Raw genomic sequence first — 9,712 nt, 5'->3', positions numbered from 1 at the left:
ATTTTATGACTTTCCCCTGTATGAGTATAAAACTGAATTGTCAGTAATAATGGCTCTTAAATTTTCATTTTCTTCTTCTTTTTTTATTACTGAAATTAACCTTTATTTTGTTGTACTAAAACTTTTTGATACAAAGTAACATTTTAGTACAGAACATCCCAGGCTGTCAAATCCGTACCCGCCTGCTCACTGCCCATCACAGCCTGATCTGCCTGCATCGTAGTAAAAGAGCATGCAAGCAATGCCTCGAGAATGGTCTACACTTTTTCTCATTTGTCTGAGCTAGAAAACTTGTACCTGGAAAACAAAGGACAGCACTGAGGACTGAGACTTGTTTCTCTTGAACAGCTGTGCAAGAAAATATATCCTTTTTTTAAAAAAATGTCAGTAATGACTAAACTACAATCTAGTTTCTAGAATCACAAAGAATCAAATCAAATCAAAGACACCTTGCTATTAAAATGAAATGTTAGGAACAGTATTAAAATATAGGTCCTACTCCAACGACACTTACAGAGTCTGGTACAGAGCCTGGTACAGTACCTGGTACAGGACACACCATTTAAGGAGGAACCACATCAAATCTTCAGCCAGACTCACCCGACATCGGAAGTGCAAAGGAAAGAAATCGAGAGAAGCCCAATGAGCCCAAAGTAACCTGACAAATGCCAAAGTCAGGCCCATGCTGTGAGCCCTGGGACCAAGATGAACAAGGTCGCAGGTTTTCTTTTTAGATATTCAATAGTGGCTACGCTAACCATTAAACTCCCCCTACAAGCTCTCATTCAAACATCTGAAACGTGAATGTTTTCACTTCTAAAAGAACGGATGCACCTGCCCTGCTCTGCGAAGCTGAAAAAGGCTGTTGGGACTCTCAGAACCTTGAGGGGAGCCATGGCAGGCGTCCACCCTTGCTTGACACCCTGCCCAGGACCCAGCTCTGTGGCTGAGACCCGACGGGGACATGATGGACCAGACAGAATGTTTAAATAACAAATACAGCTGGAGAAGAGTCAGGAGACCGATGAGCGCTTGGGGAGTGGAGGAACAGGAGGGAAAGGCCAAGAGGTGAGTTTGTGTGGATGCCCAAGCTGCCCTCCCGGGTGTGGGAGGAAAACGCAGTGCTGGTGAGTTGACCCCACCCAGGCACTGGTTCTGCCATCTCCAGCAGTCTGAGCACCTGAAGTGATGATGTCCTTCGAGGAGAGGTACCGCCTCTGAGGAGCAGGACGTCTACCGAAGATCTGGTCCCACTGACAAGAACCTCCTGAGGCGGGACAGCCTGCCCCACCCCCCAACTAAAGCAACGGGGGCGGGGGGAAAGAGGGTGGGGTGGGCACCAGCAGCATGGGGCGACCACCTAAACATAACCACCAGATACTTAGAAAAGGCTTGTAAACGTGTGATCTGAAAGTCTCTCTGTGCAGCATCACTGATTGGCTGGCTATAGGAAGGTGGGTGTTGTACCCCACTATCAAGTCTTTTGCGTTTTCTGCTTTGTTTTGTCTTAAAGCTCATGTGAGAGGAGCGGTCTGCTGGCCTGGGCCCAGATCAGAACCGCCAACCCCCTCTGTCTACAAAGGAGGGGCTTCTGGAGTCCTGGTCTGGATCCTTCCCCTGCATGTCCATAAACAGGCCCATCTCTGTTTTCAGTTGCTGGAGAAGAGCAAGCTGGTCTCCACACCAGTGGGTGGTCCAGTCGCCTCCTGGTGCCCACTTCCCCTAGAGTGGGCAAGCGGGGATCCACAGGACTTTATTTTGTTCTTGATTGGCAGTTGCCAAGATCTGAGTGCAAATGCTCCACAGGGCTCCTCCCTGGACCACCCCTATGAAGTACCTGCTGAATTCCTGTTCAGTCTTCTGAGCTGTCTCAAACTGCTCTTTGGAATGCCTCTGTGTCACCTTGTCCCTCAGGTGGATGGGGTCTCTCTGCTCCTTGATGTGCTTGGCCCTCTTGTAGTGGATGAAGATGACAATGGGGTATGTTGGGGTTTGAGTGTGCAGAGTTTAGCTCCCTCAGGACTGACATTTTGTAAGAGCTGTGGTTGTGATTTAGGTCAGCTGAGGCAGACCTCAGTTAGGAGGAGAAAAAGTTCTCTTCCCCTTATCTCAAGTCACAAGTTCTGCATGGTTTGGCTAGGAGGAAGAAGCTTCCTGCATACTTTTCCTGGGAACAGTACATTCTAAAGAAACAAATGAATCCTCAGAGGATTAGATAATGTCTACAAAGAACTTTGGGAGGGTACTTATCAAATAAACAGGAACGATCTGAATTTAGCTCTGTGTACCCGCTGAGGCATGATATTTGGGCAATGTGGGTAAAGTGTTATTGAAGAATTGCTTGCTTTGTTAGAAGAAGAATATAAAAGGAACTTGCAAATAAATCTCAGCATGCAGTCGCAACTGTTGCCTTTGCTCTGCATCCCCTGTGTCCTGGTTATTTCGCGACCCTTACCCAGGGACCCGAACGCTCTAGACGTTCACAGGGTAGATGTGCATGTGGTGTAGGCGCTCGATGGCGTGGGGGGCGACATCCAAGAGGCAGTGTCGATTCTTTTCTGTGATCTCCTTTATTGAAGCCACCGTGGTCACATCAAAATGGCCTCTCCTCCGCTTGTAGGCCTTCATCACCTCCAGCGGGCATCTGCAGAACTTGCCAGGAGCCTCGTTTATCAGCATTTCCTTCACCACATCCAACAGAGGCCCCAGAATCAGGACAGGACTCAGAGAGGTGCAGTCCACCTTCTGGACCCGCTGATAGGGCAGACTCACTGAATCTTCAGAGTGGGAGGGAGTCGTTGGAGAAGGTGTCCAAGGCCAGGAGGTCTTTCCCGTCTTTGGACCCACTGCGTTTGTGCTTGTGCTTCCTTTGAAAGAAGGACTGGTGAGCGGCTGCTGACAGCATCTTGGCGACGCTAATGTCATCTTTGACCTCAGACATGCTGAGCCTCCTGGAGAATTCTTGGTCCATCACATATTTGCTGGGAATCTGCCCACGCTGGATCTTCTGGGCGTTCTCATCCAGCTGCCACGCCATCCAGGACCCGAACCTGCCCTGGGGCAAGGTGCCTTCCACATAGAGAATGTTGTCCTTCATAAAGCTCAGCTCATGCTTCACCTCGGCCAGCTGGTCATATAGGGCCCTGATGTAGAAGCTGTCACCAGGCAGGCCCTTGATCCTGGTGAACTCCTCTGGGCGGTACTGCACCTTCAGGCTTCAGCATCTCCATGTAGACTTCCTCACCGTCTTATTGCGCACATCCAGGTTGCCATACTCAAGGATCAGGTCCCCTGGCACCAGGCCATCAGGACTCCTGGCAGGACTGTCATCCTCTACTTCGGCCACAAACATCCCGTGCAGGTTCCCACCACACAAATGCACCCCAAGGTCCAGTTGGGACTTCTTGATGAAGACAATGCGTGGTTCTGGGGTCTTCTTGTTGGCATCTCCCATGATCCTGGGGCGGGGGTGCTCTGCTTGGCTGGGGGTGTGCCAGAAACTTCATCCTGCTCCATGAGCGGATCAATGACAGAGGGGTGCTCTGGGGTGGTGCTACCACTGCCCTGGAGAGTGACGTGGTTACCGGCAGGGTCCAGGAGGGAGCTGGAGTGGGAGTGGCTGCCAAGCTGGTGCATATGTGGGTTGTACTGGGCCAGGATGGTGATGGTGTCACACTGCTGCCCTATGATGAGCCGGGCCTCCTGCTCTGTGGCACTCCGCAGGTTAATGCCATTGAACTCAAGTAACTGGTCCCCATACTCAAGGCCAGCCTGGTGGGCAATGCTGCCCGTGGTCACTTTGGAGATGTAGATGCTTCCCTTCTCTCCACTCACAATGAAGATGCCCAAAGGCTCTGAGCTCTTCTGTACCTTCACATGGCGTGGTTCCTCCATGTAAGGCCTGTCCTTCCTTCGCTCCCCGAGGGATGCAGGGTTGACAGCAATCCTGGGCAACGTAGAGGCAGAGGTCTGGGACTGGCTACAAGTGGACAGGGTGTCAATGTTGAGGGGCAATTGCAGAGGGGTGCTGCATTCGGAATGTGACAACGAACCTCTGTCAGAGCCCATGACAGACTGAGGGTACCTCGGCGTTAATGGGATCTTAATGCATTCTGCCTTGAACTGCAAGTTACTGGAAGACCCCAGGCTGGCTCTGGAAGGCAGCGAGTAGGACCCATGGGAGGCTCTCAACTCAGCATAGTCACTGCTGGCCCTGTGGCTGAGGTCCAGGCTCAGGCGGCCTTGGTGCTGGACACTGGGAGGCAAGCCCTGGGGGCCAGCATCTTGGGGCACAGGTGGAGAGCTGCAGGGGCCAAGATGGGGTTCTGCAGGATGGAGCTCACAGCAGTGCTGGGGGTCATGCTCTGGGGAACAGCTCCCACAGATGGTCTGTTGGAGTAGAATGGGGGGGTTCCCATGCCGGCTGGAATGCCCTGGTGAGTCAGGGGACCACTCCTGCACCTCGGGGGAGAGTTCTCCACTAGCTGGGATGCACTTCTGCTCCTCCAGGAATTGAGCAGGAATCACTACCAGAGCAAGGTCGGGCTGAAAACTAGGCCCAGACTTTGGCCGGTGGCGCTTCTGCCCCAGCTCATCTGCCTTCTGGGAAGTGAGGTCCTCATCACAGGACTTCTTGGCTGGCAGGTAGGAGGAGTCCTCATCCCCTTCGGGGTAGTAGCTGGAGGCGATGCGGACCCTGGCCTAGCGAGGGGGTGATGCATGCATGGGTTCTCCGAGGTCAGTGTCCGGGGGCGAGGCACCTGGTGGGCTGGTAGATGGAGAGCTGCCCACCAGTGTGGCCTCTTGACTCAGAACTGGTTTCCAGTCTGTGCTGGAACTTGATGGAGTCGCTTCTCCTGTGGGGCTTTGGGGTTGTCAGAGGCCCCATCCTCTTGGAGGGCTGGGGGAAGTGAATAGGCCCAGGGCCTGGGAGCAAATAGTCTATTTTGGGGGGCGTCTGGGGACATTTAAAAGTGTTTGGGTCAAAGATAGACTTTCTTTGCTTTGGCTTCTTGTAAACGGAGAGCTTCTCCGGCCCTGCTGTGGAGCCGAGCACGGCCTTGGGCCAGGTCCCACCGCTGTTGGAGCCCTCAGCATCCACCTTGTCTAGAGGGGCCTCCACCACCCCACAGGGGCCCACCTCGGTCTCAAAGGGCATCAGGGGCCGCCTGCTCCGCATGTCCACCAGCCCGTAGCCACGCTCCCCAGAGGCATTGGAGTGGAAGGAGCTCAGGCTGCGCTCCGAGGTGCTGGGACAGGTCTGGGGGGAGACAGGAAAGGAGCTCCCAGGGAACAGTTTGTGTAGAAAGGAGGTGCTGCCTCCAGGGGGCCCCGCTCTTTCCTGTCTTCCAGCCCAGCACAGAAGAGCTCCGTCTCCGTGGAGCTGTAGTGCTGCATTGAGTTCCGCTAGTGATGAGCCTGGGCCTCCAGGCCATGGGTCCAAAGACTCAGCATCCTATCAGAGTCCTTGATGTTTTCAAAGATGTTCTGGCCTCTCCACGAGGAGCTCTGAGGGAACACCTTCAGGAGGGAGAGGGTTAAGGAGTCCTGGCAACTGCGCAACAGAGAGTCACATTCATTCAGGGACTTGTTGTCCAGTGCGATGCCATTGATTGCCAATGGCATCAGGGCTTCGAGGTATCACAGCAGCAGCATACACTCCACTATCCAGACTGATGCCGCTGTCTTTCTGTCCATTGAGGTTTATGTGCAGGGGTGTGACCACCTTTCCACCCAGGGACTTCTTCCACCGCAGGACCATGCTGATGGCCCCCTCTCCATTGAGGAGGGCCTTGATGGCCTGCTTCTTGTCCTTGTTGATGAAGTCCACATCGTTGATTCTCAGCAGCTAGTCGTTGACCCTTAAGCGGCCATCAGCAATGCTTCCTTTGTCCACTTTCGTGACAAATATGCCAGAGTCCCCTGGGAAACAAGGCTCATTCACACCTTCTGCCATGTCAAACCCAAGTGCCTTCAAGTCAACATCCTCCGTCTCCCTTTCAAACTCGATGACTTCTGTTTCCCACTCCATGGAATCTGTATCCATGGCAGAGTCGTTGGAGGTGTGGGCCATCAGCTGCCGGAACCAGGCCTCCTTCTCCAACTGGGATTCCATCTGCTCCTTGAGCTCCTTAAGCTCCCGGCTGACGTCGTTCTTCTGTTTCCGAGTGTCATCCAGGCTGTGCAGGGCCTCAGCCAGCTCACTTACTTGTCCTTGTAGATGAGGTCCACATCATTGATTCTCAGCAGCCAGTCATTGACCCTTAAGCGGTTAACTTGCGCTCCTGCTGCAGGTTGTCACAGTGTCTGGATGCTGTTGCGCTCCTCCACACTCTTGTCCAGCTCCTGGAAGGCCCAGCCCCAGCGGCACTTGGCCCTGCTGCCAAAGAAGGGTCCCTCGCTGTCCCTCCTGCAGGGCTTCCTTCAGCTCCTGGCACAGAGCCTTGCACTGCTTTAGAAGGATCTCCACCTCCTTGTTGGCTCTCCCGCATCCATTGTCACCGGGTCTTTGATCTGCCGCAGCGCCTCCATCTTCTCGCTGGCCGCCTTCTTCTCAGATGTGCTGCTCTTGAGCTTGGGACTCGGCCAACTCCACTTCGGTCTGCAGCTTATCCAGCTCAGACGTGACCTGGTCATGCTCGCTCATGATGAGCTTATACTCGCTGTGCACCGCGGCCAGCTCCTCCTTGTACTTCTCAGACTCCTTTGGGGTTTTGACCTTCCTGGTCCTCAGCTCCCTCAGCTCTGACTGGAGCAGCTCCATCTCCCACTGCAGGTCCTTGTTCTGGGCTGTGGCCTTGTTCAGCTCATGGTGAATGGCCTCGAACCTCCTCAGGGACAGGGCACACTGGTGCTGCAGCTGGATGGCCGTGTCCCTCTGCTGGGTCAGCATCTCCATCTGCTTCAGTAGGCGCTGGTTCTCCTCGCTCAGCTGCTCCAGGCGGCTCAGGTCTGAGTTGTGGATGGCGACCTTCTCCCCGTACCGCTTCTGCAGGGCGTCGTAGTCCTTCTTAACCCCCTCCAGCTTGTCCATGGCAGTGTCATACAGCTTGTTGAGGATCTCTGATGACCCGTTGTGCTTCAGCACCTGCTGCTGCTGCGCTGGAGGTCTCGGATCTCCATCTGGTCCTCCTCATGGAACCGCTTCATGTCTTCCTAGGACTGCTGCAGTAGGTTGCGCTCCCACAGCAGCTGCCCGTTCTCCCGCCTCAGCATGTCCACATCATCCTTCAGCTGAGTCTGGTCACTCAGGAGCCGGCTGTGGAGTGTGTGGTAGAAGTCGGTCTCCTTGGCCACCTCCTCGCACCTCTTCAAGGCATTGGTGTGCTGGTTCTAGAGACTCTGCAGGTCCGACATGGCCCGCACACACTGGATCTTCAGCCTCTTGTAGTCAGGATTCAGTCTGTGGTAGGGCCTCTTATCAAAGGTCGTCAGGTGGGTCGCAAAGGCCAGGCGTTTGCGCAGCTCATTCCTCTCGCGGATCATCAGCTGCAGTTGAATGGACAGGTTCTCCACCTTCTCATTCGCCTGCTGGTCGTTGAGGAGGGGCGGCGGGGACGGCACCTTCCCAGTGGTGCCCACACTGCTGAGGGAGCTGCTGCTCTCTGAGTCTGAGGGCATGATGGACAGGACACTGTAGGTGGAGCTGGCGCCCTCGCCGGGCTGCGGCGGCCCAACGTTGCTGTTCAGGTGAGGATGGGCAGCAGGTGAGGCTGCGTCTTCTCCAGCACCGCTTGCAGGTCCTGGAAGTGGTCCCGCTCCTTGGCCAGGAGCAGCTTGAGCAGCAGCTCCGCCTTGGTGCCTCCCGCCTCCTCGTCCAGCTGTCGCCGCTCGCCGGGGCTCAGCTCTCCTGCGGCCTCCAGCAGTCGGAGCATGGCTTCCACCTCGGTATGGCCTGGGCCAGGCTCTGCACCCGTCGCTGGGGCTCCATGGTGGCGGGCCGCGCCGCCCCGCCCCGCCGGACAGCGCCTGGGCTCCCCAAGACAGGCAAGCGTCCGGGCCGCAGCCTTAGCGCGCCAGGAGCTGTGAGGCGGCAGGGACCTTGGGCCGGTGCCTGGCCGGCTGGGGCCGGGGGCGGCGAGCGGCTCAGCAGCGACCGCCTCCCGGGCTCCTGAGCGCAGCCATCTCATTTTCTTCTTTATGTCTCTCTGATTGGAGATGGCAAAGTAGCAGACAAAAGTTAAAATTTGTCTTTAGAACTAAACATAAATAAGTTGAATGCAGTGAAACTTTGTGCTGATATAGTAAAGAATATCTTTAACCTCAGTGGATACAATGTGTTCTTGATGCATTAGGGTCATGCATTAAGTATGGTTGGAGGTGAAAACAAAATGACAACTTCAACAACAATCCTGTGAAATTAAATCCTTTCTTATCATTAAACATCTTTTTACCCTGTCTGCATAAGTTCTTTTATCTTGAAAATGGAGACTTTATTATTTAACATGATAATATTTGTGAGACACAGCATAAATGGTTATTCAATGAATATTTTCACTCTTTTAACTTTGAGACATTTACCTGAGAGTTGGATATATTACAAAGTTTTTAATCTACTTACTTCAGAAACCATACTTTATTGCATCATTTGGCTTTTCTTTTTTTTTTTTTAAATCTATCATTTTTGAATCATTATAAGTTTGTTTCTTTTCCAACCCCTTGCCGTATAGTATATATATTTACATAACAATATTAAATCGTAAGCTTCATTCTATTTCTTTCTGATTCCTGTTTATTTATTCTGTTATAACTTGTTAAGCCTGCCTATTTTATACAAGCCTAAAATTTCCCATATTCTTTGCATTGACTTGTCTTGTCTTAGAGTTCTCACTTATTCCATCTGGTTGCTTAAGTTTTGTACCTTGAAAACTATTTTTGTGATTGCCCTTCCGTTTTTTTGGTTAAATTTTAATTTACAACTGTTACTGTTTCATTATTTTATGCTGCTTTGCTCTATTCAATATGTTTATACAGTTGCTATATCATTTTTCCCCTCTATTGGTTAACTCAATGTTGGGTTTCTACTCTCATAGTACTGTATTCTACCATAGGTGAATTCTCTTTGATACACTCTGACTTTATTTTGCTGTAGTAAGATGAAGAACACATCTTTTCCCCCTATAAATATCAACCTCTCAATTCCTGGAATCTATGAATATGTGACCTTGTGTGGCAAGAGAGACTTTCCAGATGATATTAAGATGATGATTTGGAATAGAAAGATTTTCCAGGATCATCTGAGTACAAAGTCTTCACAATGGCCTTTATGTGAGGCAGCTAAGAGGGTGCTGGTCAGAGAAGAGAGTGACCAAGGAAGCGGATGTTAGACTGTTGGACTGATGACTATTGAAGAATATGAACAATAGCTAAGGATTGCAGCCAGCTCTGAAACTAGATAGATAGATAGATAGATAGATAGATAGATAGATAGATAATAGAAAGAAAGAAAATAAATAAAGGAAAGCTCCTCCAGTAGAACTTACCATTAGGAGTAGCCCTGCTGACACAGTGATTTGGCTCTGAAGCTTAGAATGGAGCTTTGTTTCACCTTCAGAACTTCAACATAATAAATTCATATTGTAAGTCATAAATTCCTGGTAGTTTTCTATGGAAGCAGCAGGAATCCAGCATGATTAGAACAACCCTTTCCCTTGAGAGGTATGTGTTAGCATATTCCCTAGGCCTAACATACCTAAGAACTGACTTCTAAAAA

At 51.7% G+C, this 9,712-nt stretch overlaps 1 pseudogene across 1 annotated transcript; it reads right to left on the bottom strand.

Annotated features, from left to right (window-relative positions):
* Positions 1-1,722: 1,722 nt before the first annotated feature.
* On the bottom strand, positions 1,723-7,930 carry LOC308654031 (disks large homolog 5-like; annotated as a pseudogene). The gene is made up of 3 exons: positions 6,277-7,930; positions 2,485-6,203; positions 1,723-1,977 (listed from the first exon to the last, which is right to left on the bottom strand). The product of its transcript is annotated as a disks large homolog 5-like (transcript).
* Positions 7,931-9,712: the final 1,782 nt, after the last annotated feature.

This window comes from Spermophilus citellus (assembly GCF_964194105.1).
Source record: "Spermophilus citellus genome assembly, chromosome: 1".
In the NCBI taxonomy this organism is placed as follows: Eukaryota; Metazoa; Chordata; class Mammalia; order Rodentia; family Sciuridae; genus Spermophilus; species Spermophilus citellus.
The sequence above is the reverse complement of the archived record's forward strand: the minus strand, read 5'-3'. Positions and strand labels throughout refer to the sequence as shown.